This window comes from Pseudophryne corroboree, chromosome 4 (assembly GCF_028390025.1).
Source record: "Pseudophryne corroboree isolate aPseCor3 chromosome 4, aPseCor3.hap2, whole genome shotgun sequence".
NCBI classification, from domain to species: domain Eukaryota; kingdom Metazoa; phylum Chordata; class Amphibia; order Anura; family Myobatrachidae; genus Pseudophryne; species Pseudophryne corroboree.
This window is the reverse complement of record NC_086447.1, coordinates 197,466,496-197,487,249: the sequence shown is the minus strand read 5'-3', so window position 1 is coordinate 197,487,249 and position 20,754 is coordinate 197,466,496. Positions and strand designations below refer to the sequence as shown.

At 37.9% G+C, this 20,754-nt stretch overlaps 28 non-coding genes across 28 annotated transcripts; all 28 read left to right on the top strand.

Moving 5' to 3' along the window:
• Positions 1–245: 245 nt before the first annotated feature.
• Positions 246–318, top strand: TRNAF-GAA (transfer RNA phenylalanine (anticodon GAA)). The gene has a single exon. It is a non-coding gene; the product is annotated as a tRNA-Phe (tRNA).
• An 812-nt stretch (positions 319–1,130) lies between these two features.
• TRNAF-GAA (transfer RNA phenylalanine (anticodon GAA)) lies at positions 1,131–1,203 on the top strand. Its single transcript has one exon. It is a non-coding gene; the product is annotated as a tRNA-Phe (tRNA).
• Positions 1,204–1,799: 596 nt separating this feature from the next.
• Positions 1,800–1,872, top strand: TRNAF-GAA (transfer RNA phenylalanine (anticodon GAA)). Its single transcript has one exon. It is a non-coding gene; the product is annotated as a tRNA-Phe (tRNA).
• Positions 1,873–2,014: 142 nt separating this feature from the next.
• TRNAF-GAA (transfer RNA phenylalanine (anticodon GAA)) lies at positions 2,015–2,088 on the top strand. Its single transcript has one exon. It is a non-coding gene; the product is annotated as a tRNA-Phe (tRNA).
• An 813-nt stretch (positions 2,089–2,901) lies between these two features.
• On the top strand, positions 2,902–2,975 carry TRNAF-GAA (transfer RNA phenylalanine (anticodon GAA)). The gene has a single exon. It is a non-coding gene; the product is annotated as a tRNA-Phe (tRNA).
• A 597-nt stretch (positions 2,976–3,572) lies between these two features.
• Positions 3,573–3,645, top strand: TRNAF-GAA (transfer RNA phenylalanine (anticodon GAA)). The gene has a single exon. It is a non-coding gene; the product is annotated as a tRNA-Phe (tRNA).
• Positions 3,646–3,787: 142 nt separating this feature from the next.
• On the top strand, positions 3,788–3,861 carry TRNAF-GAA (transfer RNA phenylalanine (anticodon GAA)). Its single transcript has one exon. It is a non-coding gene; the product is annotated as a tRNA-Phe (tRNA).
• An 813-nt stretch (positions 3,862–4,674) lies between these two features.
• Positions 4,675–4,748, top strand: TRNAF-GAA (transfer RNA phenylalanine (anticodon GAA)). Its single transcript has one exon. It is a non-coding gene; the product is annotated as a tRNA-Phe (tRNA).
• Positions 4,749–5,561: 813 nt separating this feature from the next.
• Positions 5,562–5,634, top strand: TRNAF-GAA (transfer RNA phenylalanine (anticodon GAA)). Its single transcript has one exon. It is a non-coding gene; the product is annotated as a tRNA-Phe (tRNA).
• A 596-nt stretch (positions 5,635–6,230) lies between these two features.
• Positions 6,231–6,303, top strand: TRNAF-GAA (transfer RNA phenylalanine (anticodon GAA)). Its single transcript has one exon. It is a non-coding gene; the product is annotated as a tRNA-Phe (tRNA).
• A 142-nt stretch (positions 6,304–6,445) lies between these two features.
• Positions 6,446–6,519, top strand: TRNAF-GAA (transfer RNA phenylalanine (anticodon GAA)). Its single transcript has one exon. It is a non-coding gene; the product is annotated as a tRNA-Phe (tRNA).
• An 812-nt stretch (positions 6,520–7,331) lies between these two features.
• TRNAF-GAA (transfer RNA phenylalanine (anticodon GAA)) lies at positions 7,332–7,405 on the top strand. Its single transcript has one exon. It is a non-coding gene; the product is annotated as a tRNA-Phe (tRNA).
• Positions 7,406–8,003: 598 nt separating this feature from the next.
• TRNAF-GAA (transfer RNA phenylalanine (anticodon GAA)) lies at positions 8,004–8,076 on the top strand. Its single transcript has one exon. It is a non-coding gene; the product is annotated as a tRNA-Phe (tRNA).
• A 142-nt stretch (positions 8,077–8,218) lies between these two features.
• TRNAF-GAA (transfer RNA phenylalanine (anticodon GAA)) lies at positions 8,219–8,292 on the top strand. The gene has a single exon. It is a non-coding gene; the product is annotated as a tRNA-Phe (tRNA).
• An 813-nt stretch (positions 8,293–9,105) lies between these two features.
• Positions 9,106–9,178, top strand: TRNAF-GAA (transfer RNA phenylalanine (anticodon GAA)). The gene has a single exon. It is a non-coding gene; the product is annotated as a tRNA-Phe (tRNA).
• An 811-nt stretch (positions 9,179–9,989) lies between these two features.
• On the top strand, positions 9,990–10,062 carry TRNAF-GAA (transfer RNA phenylalanine (anticodon GAA)). Its single transcript has one exon. It is a non-coding gene; the product is annotated as a tRNA-Phe (tRNA).
• A 597-nt stretch (positions 10,063–10,659) lies between these two features.
• Positions 10,660–10,732, top strand: TRNAF-GAA (transfer RNA phenylalanine (anticodon GAA)). The gene has a single exon. It is a non-coding gene; the product is annotated as a tRNA-Phe (tRNA).
• Positions 10,733–10,874: 142 nt separating this feature from the next.
• Positions 10,875–10,948, top strand: TRNAF-GAA (transfer RNA phenylalanine (anticodon GAA)). Its single transcript has one exon. It is a non-coding gene; the product is annotated as a tRNA-Phe (tRNA).
• An 814-nt stretch (positions 10,949–11,762) lies between these two features.
• TRNAF-GAA (transfer RNA phenylalanine (anticodon GAA)) lies at positions 11,763–11,835 on the top strand. Its single transcript has one exon. It is a non-coding gene; the product is annotated as a tRNA-Phe (tRNA).
• An 811-nt stretch (positions 11,836–12,646) lies between these two features.
• TRNAF-GAA (transfer RNA phenylalanine (anticodon GAA)) lies at positions 12,647–12,719 on the top strand. Its single transcript has one exon. It is a non-coding gene; the product is annotated as a tRNA-Phe (tRNA).
• Positions 12,720–13,316: 597 nt separating this feature from the next.
• On the top strand, positions 13,317–13,389 carry TRNAF-GAA (transfer RNA phenylalanine (anticodon GAA)). The gene has a single exon. It is a non-coding gene; the product is annotated as a tRNA-Phe (tRNA).
• Positions 13,390–13,531: 142 nt separating this feature from the next.
• Positions 13,532–13,605, top strand: TRNAF-GAA (transfer RNA phenylalanine (anticodon GAA)). The gene has a single exon. It is a non-coding gene; the product is annotated as a tRNA-Phe (tRNA).
• An 814-nt stretch (positions 13,606–14,419) lies between these two features.
• On the top strand, positions 14,420–14,492 carry TRNAF-GAA (transfer RNA phenylalanine (anticodon GAA)). The gene has a single exon. It is a non-coding gene; the product is annotated as a tRNA-Phe (tRNA).
• Positions 14,493–15,303: 811 nt separating this feature from the next.
• TRNAF-GAA (transfer RNA phenylalanine (anticodon GAA)) lies at positions 15,304–15,377 on the top strand. The gene has a single exon. It is a non-coding gene; the product is annotated as a tRNA-Phe (tRNA).
• Positions 15,378–17,064: 1,687 nt separating this feature from the next.
• Positions 17,065–17,137, top strand: TRNAF-GAA (transfer RNA phenylalanine (anticodon GAA)). The gene has a single exon. It is a non-coding gene; the product is annotated as a tRNA-Phe (tRNA).
• Positions 17,138–17,732: 595 nt separating this feature from the next.
• TRNAF-GAA (transfer RNA phenylalanine (anticodon GAA)) lies at positions 17,733–17,805 on the top strand. The gene has a single exon. It is a non-coding gene; the product is annotated as a tRNA-Phe (tRNA).
• Positions 17,806–17,947: 142 nt separating this feature from the next.
• On the top strand, positions 17,948–18,020 carry TRNAF-GAA (transfer RNA phenylalanine (anticodon GAA)). The gene has a single exon. It is a non-coding gene; the product is annotated as a tRNA-Phe (tRNA).
• Positions 18,021–19,707: 1,687 nt separating this feature from the next.
• Positions 19,708–19,780, top strand: TRNAF-GAA (transfer RNA phenylalanine (anticodon GAA)). The gene has a single exon. It is a non-coding gene; the product is annotated as a tRNA-Phe (tRNA).
• The last annotated feature ends 974 nt before the right edge of the window (positions 19,781–20,754 follow it).

Genomic DNA, 20,754 nt, shown 5'->3' with positions numbered 1-20,754 from the left:
CCAAAAAAGACTTTCCAAATGTCAGACGTAGCTGCAATAGCTCATTTGGGAGAGCATTAGACTGAAGATTTATAAGTCCCTGGTTCGATCCCAAGTTTCGGCATGTTTAGTAGCTGTATTTTTGTTACAGAATAGCAATTTACCAGCAGAATCTTTCATTATAAGGTGTTGCTCTTCAAGAACACTTGATGCTCTTTTTTTCCCAACCTAAAACCCCAAATACGACTTCACATCTGTCACAATTAGCTGAAATAGCTCAGTTGGGAAAGCGTTAGACTGAAGATCTAAAGGTCCCTGGTTCGATCCCGGGTTTCGGCATGTTTAGTTGCTGTTTTTTTTGTTACAGAATAGCAATTTAGCAGCAGAAACTGCCGTGTTCAGGTTCTGGTCTTCAAGAACATTTCATGTTATTACAGTTTGCATTATTATTAGCCCCAATAAAATAATTTCTTATTAGTAGAGCTTGGCGAAATAGCTCAGTTGTGACAACATTAGACTGAAGATCTAAGGGTGTCTTGTTCAATCCTGGGGTTTAGCATGGTTCGGTGTTTGCTTTTGCTACTGAATAGCAATTTAGCAGCAAAAACTGTTGTTTTCAGTTTTTGATCTTGAAAAACATTTTATGTTATTTCAGTTTGCAAAATCTTTAGCTCCAAAAAAAGACATTCTTCTCAGTATAGCTTGCCAAAATAGCTCAGTTGTGAGAGCAATAGACTGAAGACCTTAAAATCCCTAGTACGATCGTGGGTTTCCACATGTTTGGGTGTTTGCAGTTTGTTACTGAGTAGCAATTCAGCAAAAAGAAATTTAGCAGCAGAAACTTTCATTTTCAGGTTTCGCCCTCTAGGACACTTGATGTTCTTTCAGTTTGCCTTATCTTAAACACCAAAAAAGACTTTCTAAACGTCAGACTTACACGCAATATCTCTTTTGTGAGAGCATTAAACTGAAGATCTAAAGGTCCTGGGTTCGATCCCAGGATTCGGCATATTTAGTTGCGGTATTTTTGTTACAGAATAGCAATTTACCAGCAGAATCTTTCATTATCAGGTGTTGTTCATCAAGAACACTTAATGCTCTTTTTTTCCCAGCCTAAAACCCCAAATACGGCTTGACATCTTTCACAATTAGCCGAAATAGCTCAGTTGGGAGAGCGTTAGACTGAAGATCTAAAGGTCCCTGGTTCGATCCCGGGTTTTGGCATATTTAGTTGCTGTTTTTTTGTTACAGAATAGCAATTTAGCAGCAGAAACTGCCGTGTTTAGGTTCTGGTCTTCAAGATCATTTCATGTTATTACAGTTTGCATTATTATTAGCCCCAATAAAAGAATTTCTTATTAGTAGAGCTTGGCGAAATAGCTCAGGTGTGAGAACATTAGACTGAAGATCTAAGGGTGTATTGTTCAATCCTGGGGTTTTGCATGGTTGGGTGTTTGCTTTTGCTTCTGAATAGCAATTTAGCAGCAAAAACTGTTGTTTTCAGTTTTTGATCTTGAAAAACATTTTATGTTATTTCAGTTTGCAAAATCTTTAGCTCCAAAAAAAGACTTTCTTATCAGTATAGCTTGCCAAAATAGCTCAGTTGTGAGAGCAATAGACTGAAGACCTTAAAATCCCTAGTACGATCGTGGGTTTCCACATGTTTGGGTGTTTGCATTTTGTTACTGAGTAGCAATTCAGCAAAAAGAAATTTAGCAGCAGAAACGTTTATTTTCAGGTTTCGCCCTCTAGGACACTTGATGTTCTTTCAGTTTGCCTTATCTTAAACACCAAAAAAGACTTTCCAAATGTCAGACGTAGCTGCAATAGCTCATTTGGGAGAGCATTAGACTGAAGATCTATAAGTCCCTGGTTCGATCCCGGGTTTCGGCATGTTTAGTAACTGTATTTTTGTTACAGAATAGCAATTTACCAGCAGAATCTTTCATTATAAGGTGTTGCTCTTCAAGAACACTTGATGCTCTTTTTTTCCCAACCTAAAACCCCAAATACGACTTCACATCTGTCACAATTAGCCGAAATAGCTCAGTTGGGAGAGCGTTAGACTGAAGAACTAAAGGGTCCCTGGTTCGATCCCGGGTTTCGGCATATTTAGTTGCTGTTTTTTTTGTTACAGAATAGCAATTTAGCAGCAGAAACTGCCGTGTTCAGGTTCTGGTCTTCAAGAACATTTCATGTTATTACAGTTTGCATTATTATTAGCCCCAATAAAATAATTTCTTATTAGTAGAGCTTGGCGAAATAGCTCAGTTGTGAGAACATTAGACTGAAGATCTAAGGGTGTCTTGTTCAATCCTGGGGTTTAGCATGGTTGGGTGTTTGCTTTTGCTACTGAATAGCAATTTAGCAGCAAAAACTGTTGTGTTCAGGTTTTGATCTTGAAAAGCATTTTATGTTATTTCAGTTTGCAAAATCTTTAGCTCCTAAAAAAAGACATTCTTATCAGTATAGCTTGCCAAAATAGCTCAGTTGTGAGAGCAATAGACTGAAGACCTTAAAATCCCTAGTACGATCGTGGGTTTCCACATGTTTGGGTGTTTGCAGTTTGTTACTGAGTAGCAATTCAGCAAAAAGAAATTTAGCAGCAGAAACGTTTATTTTCAGGTTTCGCCCTCTAGGACACTTGATGTTCTTTCAGTTTGCCTTATCTTAAACACCAAAAAAGACTTTCTAAATGTCAGACGTAGCTGCAATAGCTCATTTGGGAGAGCATTAGATTGAAGATCTATAAGTCCCTGGTTCGATCCCAGGTTTCGGCATGTTTAGTAGCTGTATTTTTGTTACAGAATAGCAATTTACCTGCAGAATCTTTCATTATCAGGTGTTGCTCTTCAAGAACACTTGATGCTCTTTTTTTCCCAACCTAAAACCCCAAATACGACTTTACATCTGTCACAATTAGCCGAAATAACTCAGTTGGGAGAGCGTTAGACTGAAGAACTAAAGTGTCCCTGGTTCGATCCCGGGTTTCGGCATATTTAGTTGCTGTTTTTTTGTTACAGAATAGCAATTTAGCAGCAGAAACTGCCGTGTTCAGGTTCTGGTCTTCAAGATCATTTCATGTTATTACAGTTTGCATTATTATTAGCCCCAATAAAAGAATTTCTTATTAGTAGAGCTTGGCGAAATAGCTCAGTTGTGAGAACATTAGACTGAAGATCTAAGGGTGTCTTGTTCAATCCTGGGGTTTAGCATGGTTGGGTGTTTGCTTTTGCTACTGAATAGCAATTTAGCAGCAAAAACTGTTGTGTTCAGGTTTTGATCTTGAAAAGCATTTTATGTTATTTCAGTTTGCAAAATCTTTAGCTCCTAAAAAAAGACATTCTTATCAGTATAGCTTGCCAAAATAGCTCAGTTGTGAGAGCAATAGACTGAAGACCTTAAAATCCCTAGTACGATCGTGGGTTTCCACATGTTTGGGTGTTTGCATTTTGTTACTGAGTAGCAATTCAGCAAAAAGAAATTTAGCAGCAGAAACGTTTATTTTCAGGTTTCGCCCTCTAGGACACTTGATGTTCTTTCAGTTTGCCTTATCTTAAACACCAAAAAAGACTTTCCAAATGTCAGACGTAGCTGCAATAGCTCATTTGGGAGAGCATTAGACTGAAGATCTATAAGTCCCTGGTTCGATCCCGGGTTTCGGCATGTTTAGTAACTGTATTTTTGTTACAGAATAGCAATTTACCAGCAGAATCTTTCATTATAAGGTGTTGCTCTTCAAGAACACTTGATGCTCTTTTTTTCCCAACCTAAAACCCCAAATACGACTTCACATCTGTCACAATTAGCCGAAATAGTTCAGTTGGGAGAGCGTTAGACTGAAGAACTAAAGGGTCCCTGGTTCGATCCCGGGTTTCGGCATATTTAGTTGCTGTTTTTTTTGTTACAGAATAGCAATTTAGCAGCAGAAACTGCCGTGTTCAGGTTCTGGTCTTCAAGAACATTTCATGTTATTACAGTTTGCATTATTATTAGCCCCAATAAAATAATTTCTTATTAGTAGAGCTTGGCGAAATAGCTCAGTTGTGAGAACATTAGACTGAAGATCTAAGGGTGTCTTGTTCAATCCTGGGGTTTAGCATGGTTGGGTGTTTGCTTTTGCTACTGAATAGCAATTTAGCAGCAAAAACTGTTGTGTTCAGGTTTTGATCTTGAAAAGCATTTTATGTTATTTCAGTTTGCAAAATCTTTAGCTCCTAAAAAAAGACATTCTTATCAGTATAGCTTGCCAAAATAGCTCAGTTGTGAGAGCAATAGACTGAAGACCTTAAAATCCCTAGTACGATCGTGGGTTTCCACATGTTTGGGTGTTTGCAGTTTGTTACTGAGTAGCAATTCAGCAAAAAGAAATTTAGCAGCAGAAACGTTTATTTTCAGGTTTCGCCCTCTAGGACACTTGATGTTCTTTCAGTTTGCCTTATCTTAAACACCAAAAAAGACTTTCTAAATGTCAGACGTAGCTGCAATAGCTCATTTGGGAGAGCATTAGACTGAAGATCTATAAGTCCCTGGTTCGATCCAAGGTTTCGGCATGTTTAGTAGCTGTATTTTTGTTACAGAATAGCAATTTACCTGCAGAATCTTTCATTATCAGGTGTTGCTCTTCAAGAACACTTGATGCTCTTTTTTTCCCAACCTAAAACCCCAAATACGACTTTACATCTGTCACAATTAGCCGAAATAACTCAGTTGGGAGAGCGTTAGACTGAAGAACTAAAGTGTCCCTGGTTCGATCCCGGGTTTCGGCATATTTAGTTGCTGTTTTTTTGTTACAGAATAGCAATTTAGCAGCAGAAACTGCCGTGTTCAGGTTCTGGTCTTCAAGATCATTTCATGTTATTACAGTTTGCATTATTATTAGCCCCAATAAAAGAATTTCTTATTAGTAGAGCTTGGCGAAATAGCTCAGTTGTGAGAACATTAGACTGAAGATCTAAGGGTGTCTTGTTCAATCCTGGGGTTTAGCATGGTTGGGTGTTTGCTTTTGCTACTGAATAGCAATTTAGCAGCAAAAACTGTTGTGTTCAGGTTTTGATCTTGAAAAGCATTTTATGTTATTTCAGTTTGCAAAATCTTTAGCTCCTAAAAAAAGACATTCTTATCAGTATAGCTTGCCAAAATAGCTCAGTTGTGAGAGCAATAGACTGAAGACCTTAAAATCCCTAGTACGATCGTGGGTTTCCACATGTTTGGGTGTTTGCAGTTTGTTACTGAGTAGCAATTCAGCAAAAAGAAATTTAGCAGCAGAAACGTTTATTTTCAGGTTTCGCCCTCTAGGACACTTGATGTTCTTTCAGTTTGCCTTATCTTAAACACCAAAAAAGACTTTCTAAACGTCAGACTTACACGCAATAGCACTTTTGTGAGAGCATTAAACTGAAGATCTAAAGGTCCTGGGTTCGATCCCAGTATTCGGCATATTTAGTTGCGGTATTTTTGTTACAGAATAGCAATTTACCAGCAGAATCTTTCATTGTCAGGTGTTGTTCATCAAGAACACTTAATGCTCTTTTTTTTCCCAGCCTAAAACCCGAAATACGGCTTGACATCTTTCACAATTAGCTGAAATAGCTCATTTGGGAGAGCGTTAGACTGAAGATCTAAAGGTCCCTGGTTCGATCCTGGGTTTTGGCATATTTAGTTGCTGTTTTTTTGTTACAGAATAGCAATTTAGCAGCAGAAACTGCCGTGTTCAGGTTCTGGTCTTCAAGATCATTTCATGTTATTACAGTTTGCATTATTATTAGCCCCAATAAAAGAATTTCTTATTAGTAGAGCTTGGCGAAATAGCTCAGTTGTGAGAACATTAGACTGAAGATCTAAGGGTGTCTTGTTCAATCCTGGGGTTTAGCATGGTTGGGTGTTTGCTTTTGCTACTGAATAGCAATTTAGCAGCAAAAACTGTTGTTTTCAGTTTTTGATCTTGAAAAACATTTTATGTTATTTCAGTTTGCAAAATCTTTAGCTCCAAAAAAAGACTTTCTTATCAGTATAGCTTGCCAAAATAGCTCAGTTGTGAGAGCAATAGACTGAAGACCTTAAAATCCCTAGTACGATCGTGGGTTTCCACATGTTTGGGTGTTTGCATTTTGTTACTGAGTAGCAATTCAGCAAAAAGAAATTTAGCAGCAGAAACGTTTATTTTCAGGTTTCGCCCTCTAGGACACTTGATGTTCTTTCAGTTTGCCTTATCTTAAACACCAAAAAAGACTTTCCAAATGTCAGACGTAGCTGCAATAGCTCATTTGGGAGAGCATTAGACTGAAGATCTATAAGTCCCTGGTTCGATCCCAGGTTTCGGCATGTTTAGTAGCTGTATTTTTGTTACAGAATAGCAATTTACCTGCAGAATCTTTCATTATCAGGTGTTGCTCTTCAAGAACACTTGATGCTCTTTTTTTCCCAACCTAAAACCCCAAATACGACTTTACATCTGTCACAATTAGCCGAAATAACTCAGTTGGGAGAGCGTTAGACTGAAGAACTAAAGTGTCCCTGGTTCGATCCCGGGTTTCGGCATATTTAGTTGCTGTTTTTTTGTTACAGAATAGCAATTTAGCAGCAGAAACTGCCGTGTTCAGGTTCTGGTCTTCAAGATCATTTCATGTTATTACAGTTTGCATTATTATTAGCCCCAATAAAAGAATTTCTTATTAGTAGAGCTTGGCGAAATAGCTCAGTTGTGAGAACATTAGACTGAAGATCTAAGGGTGTCTTGTTCAATCCTGGGGTTTAGCATGGTTGGGTGTTTGCTTTTGCTACTGAATAGCAATTTAGCAGCAAAAACTGTTGTGTTCAGGTTTTGATCTTGAAAAGCATTTTATGTTATTTCAGTTTGCAAAATCTTTAGCTCCTAAAAAAAGACATTCTTATCAGTATAGCTTGCCAAAATAGCTCAGTTGTGAGAGCAATAGACTGAAGACCTTAAAATCCCTAGTACGATCGTGGGTTTCCACATGTTTGGGTGTTTGCATTTTGTTACTGAGTAGCAATTCAGCAAAAAGAAATTTAGCAGCAGAAACGTTTATTTTCAGGTTTCGCCCTCTAGGACACTTGATGTTCTTTCAGTTTGCCTTATCTTAAACACCAAAAAAGACTTTCCAAATGTCAGACGTAGCTGCAATAGCTCATTTGGGAGAGCATTAGACTGAAGATCTATAAGTCCCTGGTTCGATCCTGGGTTTCGGCATGTTTAGTAACTGTATTTTTGTTACAGAATAGCAATTTACCAGCAGAATCTTTCATTATAAGGTGTTGCTCTTCAAGAACACTTGATGCTCTTTTTTTCCCAACCTAAAACCCCAAATACGACTTCACATCTGTCACAATTAGCCGAAATAGCTCAGTTGGGAGAGCGTTAGACTGAAGAACTAAAGGGTCCCTGGTTCGATCCCGGGTTTCGGCATATTTAGTTGCTGTTTTTTTTGTTACAGAATAGCAATTTAGCAGCAGAAACTGCCGTGTTCAGGTTCTGGTCTTCAAGAACATTTCATGTTATTACAGTTTGCATTATTATTAGCCCCAATAAAATAATTTCTTATTAGTAGAGCTTGGCGAAATAGCTCAGTTGTGAGAACATTAGACTGAAGATCTAAGGGTGTCTTGTTCAATCCTGGGGTTTAGCATGGTTGGGTGTTTGCTTTTGCTACTGAATAGCAATTTAGCAGCAAAAACTGTTGTGTTCAGGTTTTGATCTTGAAAAGCATTTTATGTTATTTCAGTTTGCAAAATCTTTAGCTCCTAAAAAAAGACATTCTTATCAGTATAGCTTGCCAAAATAGCTCAGTTGTGAGAGCAATAGACTGAAGACCTTAAAATCCCTAGTACGATCGTGGGTTTCCACATGTTTGGGTGTTTGCAGTTTGTTACTGAGTAGCAATTCAGCAAAAAGAAATTTAGCAGCAGAAACGTTTATTTTCAGGTTTCGCCCTCTAGGACACTTGATGTTCTTTCAGTTTGCCTTATCTTAAACACCAAAAAAGACTTTCTAAATGTCAGACGTAGCTGCAATAGCTCATTTGGGAGAGCATTAGACTGAAGATCTATAAGTCCCTGGTTCGATCCCAGGTTTCGGCATGTTTAGTAGCTGTATTTTTGTTACAGAATAGCAATTTACCTGCAGAATCTTTCATTATCAGGTGTTGCTCTTCAAGAACACTTGATGCTCTTTTTTTCCCAACCTAAAACCCCAAATACGACTTTACATCTGTCACAATTAGCCGAAATAACTCAGTTGGGAGAGCGTTAGACTGAAGAACTAAAGTGTCCCTGGTTCGATCCCGGGTTTCGGCATATTTAGTTGCTGTTTTTTTGTTACAGAATAGCAATTTAGCAGCAGAAACTGCCGTGTTCAGGTTCTGGTCTTCAAGATCATTTCATGTTATTACAGTTTGCATTATTATTAGCCCCAATAAAAGAATTTCTTATTAGTAGAGCTTGGCGAAATAGCTCAGTTGTGAGAACATTAGACTGAAGATCTAAGGGTGTCTTGTTCAATCCTGGGGTTTAGCATGGTTGGGTGTTTGCTTTTGCTACTGAATAGCAATTTAGCAGCAAAAACTGTTGTGTTCAGGTTTTGATCTTGAAAAGCATTTTATGTTATTTCAGTTTGCAAAATCTTTAGCTCCTAAAAAAAGACATTCTTATCAGTATAGCTTGCCAAAATAGCTCAGTTGTGAGAGCAATAGACTGAAGACCTTAAAATCCCTAGTACGATCGTGGGTTTCCACATGTTTGGGTGTTTGCAGTTTGTTACTGAGTAGCAATTCAGCAAAAAGAAATTTAGCAGCAGAAACGTTTATTTTCAGGTTTCGCCCTCTAGGACACTTGATGTTCTTTCAGTTTGCCTTATCTTAAACACCAAAAAAGACTTTCTAAACGTCAGACTTACACGCAATAGCACTTTTGTGAGAGCATTAAACTGAAGATCTAAAGGTCCTGGGTTCGATCCCAGTATTCGGCATATTTAGTTGCGGTATTTTTGTTACAGAATAGCAATTTACCAGCAGAATCTTTCATTGTCAGGTGTTGTTCATCAAGAACACTTAATGCTCTTTTTTTTCCCAGCCTAAAACCCGAAATACGGCTTGACATCTTTCACAATTAGCTGAAATAGCTCATTTGGGAGAGCGTTAGACTGAAGATCTAAAGGTCCCTGGTTCGATCCTTGGTTTTGGCATATTTAGTTGCTGTTTTTTTGTTACAGAATAGCAATTTAGCAGCAGAAACTGCCGTGTTCAGGTTCTGGTCTTCAAGATCATTTCATGTTATTACAGTTTGCATTATTATTAGCCCCAATAAAAGAATTTCTTATTAGTAGAGCTTGGCGAAATAGCTCAGTTGTGAGAACATTAGACTGAAGATCTAAGGGTGTCTTGTTCAATCCTGGGGTTTAGCATGGTTGGGTGTTTGCTTTTGCTACTGAATAGCAATTTAGCAGCAAAAACTGTTGTTTTCAGTTTTTGATCTTGAAAAACATTTTATGTTATTTCAGTTTGCAAAATCTTTAGCTCCAAAAAAAGACTTTCTTATCAGTATAGCTTGCCAAAATAGCTCAGTTGTGAGAGCAATAGACTGAAGATCTTAAAATCCCTAGTACGATCGTGGATTTCCACATGTTTGGGTGTTTGCATTTTGTTACTGAGTAGCAATTCAGCAAAAAGAAATTTAGCAGCAGAAACGTTTATTTTCAGGTTTCGCCCTCTAGGACACTTGATGTTCTTTCAGTTTGCCTTATCTTAAACACCAAAAAAGACTTTCCACATGTCAGACGTAGCTGCAATAGCTCATTTGGGAGAGCATTAGACTGAAGATCTATAAGTCCCTGGTTCGATCCTGGGATTCGGCATGTTTAGTAGCTGTATTTTTGTTACAGAATAGCAATTTACCAGCAGAATCTTTCATTATAAGGTGTTGCTCTTCAAGAACACTTGATGCTCTTTTTTTCCCAACCTAAAACCCCAAATACGACTTCACATCTGTCACAATTAGCCGAAATAGCTCAGTTGGGAAAGTGTTAGACTGAAGATCTAAAGGTCCCTGGTTCGATCCCGGGTTTCGGCATATTTAGTTGCTGTTTTTTTTGTTACAGAATAGCAATTTAGCAGCAGAAACTGCCGTGTTCAGGTTCTGGTCTTCAAGAACATTTCATGTTATTACAGTTTGCACTATAATTAGCCCCAATAAAAGAATTTCTTATTAGTAGAGCTTGGCGAAATAGCTCAGTTGTGAGAACATTAGACTGAAGATCTAAGGGTGTCTTGTTCAATCCTGGGGTTTAGCATGGTTGGGTGTTTGCTTTTGCTACTGAATAGCAATTTAGCAGCAAAAACTGTTGTTTTCAGTTTTTGATCTTGAAAAACATTTTATGTTATTTCAGTTTGCAAAATCTTTAGCTCCAAAAAAAGACATTCTTATCAGTATAGCTTGCCAAAATAGCTCAGTTGTGAGAGCAATAGACTGAAGACCTTAAAATCCCTAGTACGATCGTGGGTTTCCACATGTTTGGGTGTTTGCATTTTGTTACTGAGTAGCAATTCAGCAAAAAGAAATTTAGCAGCAGAAACGTTTATTTTCAGGTTTCGCCCTCTAGGACACTTGATGTTCTTTCAGTTTGCCTTATCTTAAACACCAAAAAAGACTTTCCAAATGTCAGACGTAGCTGCAATAGCTCATTTGGGAGAGCATTAGACTGAAGATCTATAAGTCCCTGGTTCGATCCCGGGTTTCGGCATGTTTAGTAGCTGTATTTTTGTTACAGAATAGCAATTTACCAGCAGAATCTTTCATTATCAGGTGTTGCTCTTCAAGAACACCTGATGCTCTTTTTTTCCCAACCTAAAACCCCAAATACGACTTCACATCTGTCACAATTAGCCGAAATAGCTCAGTTGGGAGAGCGTTAGACTGAAGAACTAAAGGGTCCCTGGTTCGATCCCGGGTTTCGGCATATTTAGTTGCTGTTTTTTTTGTTACAGAATAGCAATTTAGCAGCAGAAACTGCCGTGTTCAGGTTCTGGTCTTCAAGAACATTTCATGTTATTACAGTTTGCATTATTATTTGCCCCAATTAAATAATTTCTTATTAGTAGAGCTTGGCGAAATAGCTCAGTTGTGACAACATTAGACTGAAGATCTAAGGGTGTCTTGTTCAATCCTGGGGTTTAGCATGGTTGGGTGTTTGCTATTGCTACTGAATAGCAATTTAGCAGCAAAAACTGTTGTGTTCAGGTTTTGATCTTGAAAAGCATTTTATGTTATTTCAGTTTGCAAAATCTTTAGCTCCTAAAAAAAGACATTCTTATCAGTATAGCTTGCCAAAATAGCTCAGTTGTGAGAGCAATAGACTGAAGACCTTAAAATCCCTAGTACGATCGTGGGTTTCCACATGTTTGGGTGTTTGCAGTTTGTTACTGAGTAGCAATTCAGCAAAAAGAAATTTAGCAGCAGAAACGTTTATTTTCAGGTTTCGCCCTCTAGGACACTTGATGTTCTTTCAGTTTGCCTTATCTTAAACACCAAAAAAGACTTTCTAAACGTCAGACTTACACGCAATAGCACTTTTGTGAGAGCATTAAACTGAAGATCTAAAGGTCCTGGGTTCGATCCCAGTATTCGGCATATTTAGTTGCGGTATTTTTGTTACAGAATAGCAATTTACCAGCAGAATCTTTCATTGTCAGGTGTTGTTCATCAAGAACACTTAATGCTCTTTTTTTTCCCAGCCTAAAACCCGAAATACGGCTTGACATCTTTCACAATTAGCTGAAATAGCTCATTTGGGAGAGCGTTAGACTGAAGATCTAAAGGTCCCTGGTTCGATCCTTGGTTTTGGCATATTTAGTTGCTGTTTTTTTGTTACAGAATAGCAATTTAGCAGCAGAAACTGCCGTGTTCAGGTTCTGGTCTTCAAGATCATTTCATGTTATTACAGTTTGCATTATTATTAGCCCCAATAAAAGAATTTCTTATTAGTAGAGCTTGGCGAAATAGCTCAGTTGTGAGAACATTAGACTGAAGATCTAAGGGTGTCTTGTTCAATCCTGGGGTTTAGCATGGTTGGGTGTTTGCTTTTGCTACTGAATAGCAATTTAGCAGCAAAAACTGTTGTTTTCAGTTTTTGATCTTGAAAAACATTTTATGTTATTTCAGTTTGCAAAATCTTTAGCTCCAAAAAAAGACTTTCTTATCAGTATAGCTTGCCAAAATAGCTCAGTTGTGAGAGCAATAGACTGAAGATCTTAAAATCCCTAGTACGATCGTGGATTTCCACATGTTTGGGTGTTTGCATTTTGTTACTGAGTAGCAATTCAGCAAAAAGAAATTTAGCAGCAGAAACGTTTATTTTCAGGTTTCGCCCTCTAGGACACTTGATGTTCTTTCAGTTTGCCTTATCTTAAACACCAAAAAAGACTTTTCACATGTCAGACGTAGCTGCAATAGCTCATTTGGGAGAGCATTAGACTGAAGATCTATAAGTCCCTGGTTCGATCCTGGGATTCGGCATGTTTAGTAGCTGTATTTTTGTTACAGAATAGCAATTTACCAGCAGAATCTTTCATTATAAGGTGTTGCTCTTCAAGAACACTTGATGCTCTTTTTTTCCCAACCTAAAACCCCAAATACGACTTCACATCTGTCACAATTAGCCGAAATAGCTCAGTTGGGAAAGTGTTAGACTGAAGATCTAAAGGTCCCTGGTTCGATCCCGGGTTTCGGCATATTTAGTTGCTGTTTTTTTTGTTACAGAATAGCAATTTAGCAGCAGAAACTGCCGTGTTCAGGTTCTGGTCTTCAAGAACATTTCATGTTATTACAGTTTGCACTATAATTAGCCCCAATAAAAGAATTTCTTATTAGTAGAGCTTGGCGAAATAGCTCAGTTGTGAGAACATTAGACTGAAGATCTAAGGGTGTCTTGTTCAATCCTGGGGTTTAGCATGGTTGGGTGTTTGCTTTTGCTACTGAATAGCAATTTAGCAGCAAAAACTGTTGTTTTCAGTTTTTGATCTTGAAAAACATTTTATGTTATTTCAGTTTGCAAAATCTTTAGCTCCAAAAAAAGACATTCTTATCAGTATAGCTTGCCAAAATAGCTCAGTTGTGAGAGCAATAGACTGAAGACCTTAAAATCCCTAGTACGATCGTGGGTTTCCACATGTTTGGGTGTTTGCATTTTGTTACTGAGTAGCAATTCAGCAAAAAGAAATTTAGCAGCAGAAACGTTTATTTTCAGGTTTCGCCCTCTAGGACACTTGATGTTCTTTCAGTTTGCCTTATCTTAAACACCAAAAAAGACTTTCCAAATGTCAGACGTAGCTGCAATAGCTCATTTGGGAGAGCATTAGACTGAAGATCTATAAGTCCCTGGTTCGATCCCGGGTTTCGGCATGTTTAGTAGCTGTATTTTTGTTACAGAATAGCAATTTACCAGCAGAATCTTTCATTATCAGGTGTTGCTCTTCAAGAACACCTGATGCTCTTTTTTTCCCAACCTAAAACCCCAAATACGACTTCACATCTGTCACAATTAGCCGAAATAGCTCAGTTGGGAGAGCGTTAGACTGAAGAACTAAAGGGTCCCTGGTTCGATCCCGGGTTTCGGCATATTTAGTTGCTGTTTTTTTTGTTACAGAATAGCAATTTAGCAGCAGAAACTGCCGTGTTCAGGTTCTGGTCTTCAAGAACATTTCATGTTATTACAGTTTGCATTATTATTTGCCCCAATTAAATAATTTCTTATTAGTAGAGCTTGGCGAAATAGCTCAGTTGTGACAACATTAGACTGAAGATCTAAGGGTGTCTTGTTCAATCCTGGGGTTTAGCATGGTTGGGTGTTTGCTATTGCTACTGAATAGCAATTTAGCAGCAAAAACTGTTGTGTTCAGGTTTTGATCTTGAAAAGCATTTTATGTTATTTCAGTTTGCAAAATCTTTAGCTCCTAAAAAAAGACATTCTTATCAGTATAGCTTGCCAAAATAGCTCAGTTGTGAGAGCAGTAGACTGAAGACCTTAAAATCCCTAGTACGATCGTGGGTTTCCACATGTTTGGGTGTTTGCAGTTTGTTACTGAGTAGCTATTCAGCAAAAAGAAATTTAGCAGCAGAAACTTTCATTTTCAGGTTTCGCCCTCTTGGACACTTGATGTTCTTTCAGTTTGCCTTATCTTAAACACCAAAAAAGACTTTCTAAACGTCAGACTTACACGCAATAGCTCTTTTGTGAGAGCATTAAACTGAAGATCTAAAGGTCCTGGGTTCGATCCCTGGATTCGGCATATTTAGTTGCGGTATTTTTGTTACAGAATAGCAATTTACCAGCAGAATCTTTCATTATCAGGTGTTGTTCATCAAGAACACTTAATGCTCTTTTTTTTCCCAGCCTAAAACCCCAAATACGGCTTGACATCTTTCACAATTAGCCGAAATAGCTCAGTTGGGAGAGTGTTAGACTGAAGATCTAAAGGTCCCTGTTTCGAACCCGGGTTTCCGCATATTTAGTTGCTGTTTTTTTGTTACAGAATAGCAATTTAGCAGCAGAAACTGCCGTGTTCAGGTTCTGGTCTTCAAGATCATTTCATGTTATTACAGTTTGCATTATTATTAGCCCCAATAAAAGAATTTCTTATTAGTAGAGCTTGGCGAAATAGCTCAGTTGTGAGAACATTAGACTGAAGATCTAAGGGTGTCTTGTTCAATCCTGGGGTTTAGCATGGTTGGGTGTTTGCTTTTGCTACTGAATAGCAATTTAGCAGCAAAAACTGTTGTTTTCAGTTTTTGATCTTGAAAAACATTTTATGTTATTTCAGTTTGCAAAATCTTTAGCTCCAAAAAAAGACTTTCTTATCAGTATAGCTTGCCAAAATAGCTCAGTTGTGAGAGCAATAGACTGAAGACCTTAAAATCCCTAGTACGATCGTGGGTTTCCACATGTTTGGGTGTTTGCATTTTGTTACTGAGTAGCAATTCAGCAAAAAGAAATTTAGCAGCAGAAACGTTTATTTTCAGGTTTCGCCCTCTAGGACACTTGATGTTCTTTCAGTTTGCCTTATCTTAAACACCAAAAAAGACTTTCTAAATGTCAGACGTAGCTGCAATAGCTCATTTGGGAGAGCATTAGACTGAAGATCTATAAGTCCCTGGTTTGATCCCGGGTTTCGGCATGTTTAGTAGCTGTATTTTTGTTACAGAATAGCAATTTACCAGCAGAATCTTTCATTATCAGGTGTTGCTCTTCAAGAACACTTGATGCTCTTTTTTTCCCAACCTAAAACCCCAAATACGACTTCACATCTTTCACAATTAGCCGAAATAACTCAGTTGGGAGAGCGTTAGACTGAAGAACTAAAGGGTCCCTGGTTCGATCCTGGGTTTCGGCATATTTAGTTGCTGTTTTTTTGTTACAGAATAGCAATTTAGCAGCAGAAACTGCCGTGTTCAGGTTCTGGTCTTCAAGATCATTTCATGTTATTACAGTTTGCATTATTATTAGCCCCAATAAAAGAATTTCTTATTAGTAGAGCTTGGCGAAATAGCTCAGTTGTGACAACATTAGACTGAAGATCTAAGGGTGTCTTGTTCAATCCTGGGGTTTAGCATGGTTGGGTGTTTGCTTTTGCTACTGAATAGCAATTTAGCAGCAAAAACTGTTGTTTTCAGTTTTTGATCTTGAAAAACATTTTATGTTATTTCAGTTTGCAAAATCTTTAGCTCCAAAAAAAGACTTTCTTATCAGTATAGCTTGCCAAAATAGCTCAGTTGTGAGAGCAATAGACTGAAGACCTTAAAATCCCTAGTACGATCGTGGGTTTCCACATGTTTGGGTGTTTGCAGTTTGTTACTGAGTAGCAATTCAGCAAAAAGAAATTTAGCAGCAGAAACGTTTATTTTCAGGTTTCGCCCTCTAGGACACTTGATGTTCTTTCAGTTTGCCTTATCTTAAACACCAAAAAAGACTTTCCAAATGTCAGACGTAGCTGCAATATCTCATTTGGGAGAGCATTAGACTGAAGATCTATAAGTCCCTGGTTCGATCCCTGGTTTCGGCATGTTTAGTAGCTGTATTTTTGTTACAGAATAGCAATTTACCAGCAGAATCTTTCATTATCAGGTGTTGCTCTTCAAGAACACCTGATGCTCTTTTTTTCCCAACCTAAAACCCCAAATACGACTTCACATCTGTCACAATTAGCCGAAATAGCTCAGTTGGGAGAGCGTTAGACTGAAGAACTAAAGGATCCCGGGTTTCGGCATATTTAGTTACTGTTTTTTTTGTTACAGAATAGCAATTTAGCAGCAGAAACTGCCGTGTTCAGGTTCTGGTCTTCAAGAACATTTCATGTTATTACAGTTTGCATTATTATTTGCCCCAATAAAATAATTTCTTATTAGTAGAGCTTGGCGAAATAGCTCAGTTGTGACAACATTAGACTGAAGATCTAAGGGTGTCTTGTTCAATCCTGGGGTTTAGCATGGTTGGGTGTTTGCTATTGCTACTGAATAGCAATTTAGCAGCAAAAACTGTTGTGTTCAGGTTTTGATCTTGAAAAGCATTTTATGTTATTTCAGTTTGCAAAATCTTTAGCTCCTAAAAAAAGACATTCTTATCAGTATAGCTTGCCAAAATAGCTCAGTTGTGAGAGCAGTAGACTGAAGACCTTAAAATCCCTAGTACGATCATGGGTTTCCACATGTTTGGGTGTTTGCAGTTTGTTACTGAGTAGCAATTCAGCAAAAAGAAATTTAGCAGCAGAAACTTTCATTTTCAGGTTTCGCCCTCTAGGACACTTGATGTTCTTTCAGTTTGCCTTATCTTAAACACCAAAAAATACTTTCTAAACGTCAGACTTACATGCAATAGCTCTTTTGTGAGAGCATTAAACTGAAGATCTAAAGGTCCTGGGTTCGATCCCAGGATTCGGCATATTTAGTTGCGGTATTTTTGTTACAGAATAGCAATTTACCAGCAGAATCTTTCATTATCAGGTGTTGTTCATCAAGAACACTTAATGCTCTTTTTTTTCCCAGCCTAAAACCCCAAATACGGCTTGACATCTTTCACAATTAGCCGAAATAGCTCAGTTGGGAGAGCGTTAGACTGAAGATCTAAAGGTCCCTGGTTCGATCCCGGGTTTTGGCATATTTAGTTGCTGTTTTTTGTTACAGAATAGCAATTTAGCAGCAGAAACTGCCGTGTTCAGGTTCTGATCTTCAAGATCATTTCATGTTATTACAGTTTGCATTATTATTAGCCCCAATGAAAGAATTTCTTATTAGTAGAGCTTGGCGAAATAGCTCAGTTGTGAGAACATTAGACTGAAGATCTAAGGGTGTCTTGTTCAATCCTGGGGTTTAGCATGGTTGGGTGTTTGCTTTTGCTACTGAATAGCAATTTAGCAGCAAAAACTGTTGTTTTCAGTTTTTGATCTTGAAAAACATTTTATGTTATTTCAGTTTGCAAAATCTTTAGCTCCAAAAAAAGACTTTCTTATCAGTATAGCTTGCCAAAATAGCTCAGTTGTGAGAGCAATAGACTGAAGACTTTAAAATCCCTAGTACGATCGTGGGTTTCCACATGTTTGGGTGTTTGCATTTTGTTACTGAGTAGCAATTCAGCAAAAAGAAATTTAGCAGCAGAAACGTTTATTTTCAGGTTTCGCCCTCTAGGACACTTGATGTTCTTTCAGTTTGCCTTATCTTAAACACCAAAAAAGACTTTCCAAATGTCAGACGTAGCTGCAATAGCTCATTTGGGAGAGCATTAGACTGAAGATCTATAAGTCCCTGGTTCGATCCCGGGTTTCGGCATGTTTAGTAGCTGTATTTTTGTTACAGAATAGCAATTTACCAGCAGAATCTTTCATTATAAGGTGTTGCTCTTCAAGAACACTTGATGCTCTTTTTTCCCCAACCTAAAACCCCAAATACGACTTCACATCTGTCACAATTAGCTGAAATAGCTCAGTTGGGAGAGCATTAAACTGAAGATCTAAAGGTCCCTGGTTCGATCCCGGGTTTCGGCATATTTAGTTGCTGTTTTTTTGTTACAGAATAGCAATTTAGCAGCAGAAACTGCCGTGTTCAGGTTCTGGTCTTCAAGATCATTTCATGTTATTACAGTTTGCATTATTATTAGCCCCAATAAAAGAATTTCTTATTAGTAGAGCTTGGCGAAATAGCTCAGTTGTGACAACATTAGACTGAAGATCTAAGGGTGTCTTGTTCAATCCTGGGGTTTAGCATGGTTGGGTGTTTGCTTTTGCTACTGAATAGCAATTTAGCAGCAAAAACTGTTGTTTTCAGTTTTTGATCTTGAAAAACATTTTATGTTATTTCAGTTTGCAAAATCTTTAGCTCCAAAAAAAGACTTTCTTATCAGTATAGCTTGCCAAAATAGCTCAGTTGTGAGAGCAATAGACTGAAGACCTTAAAATCCCTAGTACGATCGTGGGTTTCCACATGTTTGGGTGTTTGCAGTTTGTTACTGAGTAGCAATTCAGCAAAAAGAAATTTAGCAGCAGAAACGTTTATTTTCAGGTTTCGCCCTCTAGGACACTTGATGTTCTTTCAGTTTGCCTTATCTTAAACACCAAAAAAGACTTTCCAAATGTCAGACGTAGCTGCAATATCTCATTTGGGAGAGCATTAGACTGAAGATCTATAAGTCCCTGGTTCGATCCCTGGTTTCGGCATGTTTAGTAGCTGTATTTTTGTTACAGAATAGCAATTTACCAGCAGAATCTTTCATTATCAGGTGTTGCTCTTCAAGAACACCTGATGCTCTTTTTTTCCCAACCTAAAACCCCAAATACGACTTCACATCTGTCACAATTAGCCGAAATAGCTCAGTTGGGAGAGCGTTAGACTGAAGAACTAAAGGATCCCGGGTTTCGGCATATTTAGTTACTGTTTTTTTTGTTACAGAATAGCAATTTAGCAGCAGAAACTGCCGTGTTCAGGTTCTGGTCTTCAAGAACATTTCATGTTATTACAGTTTGCATTATTATTTGCCCCAATAAAATAATTTCTTATTAGTAGAGCTTGGCGAAATAGCTCAGTTGTGACAACATTAGACTGAAGATCTAAGGGTGTCTTGTTCAATCCTGGGGTTTAGCATGGTTGGGTGTTTGCTATTGCTACTGAATAGCAATTTAGCAGCAAAAACTGTTGTGTTCAGGTTTTGATCTTGAAAAGCATTTTATGTTATTTCAGTTTGCAAAATCTTTAGCTCCTAAAAAAAGACATTCTTATCAGTATAGCTTGCCAAAATAGCTCAGTTGTGAGAGCAGTAGACTGAAGACCTTAAAATCCCTAGTACGATCATGGGTTTCCACATGTTTGGGTGTTTGCAGTTTGTTACTGAGTAGCAATTCAGCAAAAAGAAATTTAGCAGCAGAAACTTTCATTTTCAGGTTTCGCCCTCTAGGACACTTGATGTTCTTTCAGTTTGCCTTATCTTAAACACCAAAAAATACTTTCTAAACGTCAGACTTACATGCAATAGCTCTTTTGTGAGAGCATTAAACTGAAGATCTAAAGGTCCTGGGTTCGATCCCAGGATTCGGCATATTTAGTTGCGGTATTTTTGTTACAGAATAGCAATTTACCAGCAGAATCTTTCATTATCAGGTGTTGTTCATCAAGAACACTTAATGCTCTTTTTTTTCCCAGCCTAAAACCCCAAATACGGCTTGACATCTTTCACAATTAGCCGAAATAGCTCAGTTGGGAGAGCGTTAGACTGAAGATCTAAAGGTCCCTGGTTCGATCCCGGGTTTTGGCATATTTAGTTGCTGTTTTTTGTTACAGAATAGCAATTTAGCAGCAGAAACTGCCGTGTTCAGGTTCTGATCTTCAAGATCATTTCATGTTATTACAGTTTGCATTATTATTAGCCCCAATGAAAGAATTTCTTATTAGTAGAGCTTGGCGAAATAGCTCAGTTGTGAGAACATTAGACTGAAGATCTAAGGGTGTCTTGTTCAATCCTGGGGTTTAGCATGGTTGGGTGTTTGCTTTTGCTACTGAATAGCAATTTAGCAGCAAAAACTGTTGTTTTCAGTTTTTGATCTTGAAAAACATTTTATGTTATTTCAGTTTGCAAAATCTTTAGCTCCAAAAAAAGACTTTCTTATCAGTATAGCTTGCCAAAATAGCTCAGTTGTGAGAGCAATAGACTGAAGACCTTAAAATCCCTAGTACGATCGTGGGTTTCCACATGTTTGGGTGTTTGCAGTTTGTTACTGAGTAGCAATTCAGCAAAAAGAAATTTAGCAGCAGAAACGTTTATTTTCAGGTTTCGCCCTCTAGGACACTTGATGTTCTTTCAGTTTGCCTTATCTTAAACACCAAAAAAGACTTTCCAAATGTCAGACGTAGCTGCAATATCTCATTTGGGAGAGCATTAGACTGAAGATCTATAAGTCCCTGGTTCGATCCCTGGTTTCGGCATGTTTAGTAGCTGTATTTTTGTTACAGAATAGCAATTTACCAGCAGAATCTTTCATTATCAGGTGTTGCTCTTCAAGAACACCTGATGCTCTTTTTTTCCCAACCTAAAACCCCAAATACGACTTCACATCTGTCACAATTAGCCGAAATAGCTCAGTTGGGAGAGCGTTAGACTGAAGAACTAAAGGATCCCGGGTTTCGGCATATTTAGTTACTGTTTTTTTTGTTACAGAATAGCAATTTAGCAGCAGAAACTGCCGTGTTCAGGTTCTGGTCTTCAAGAACATTTCATGTTATTACAGTTTG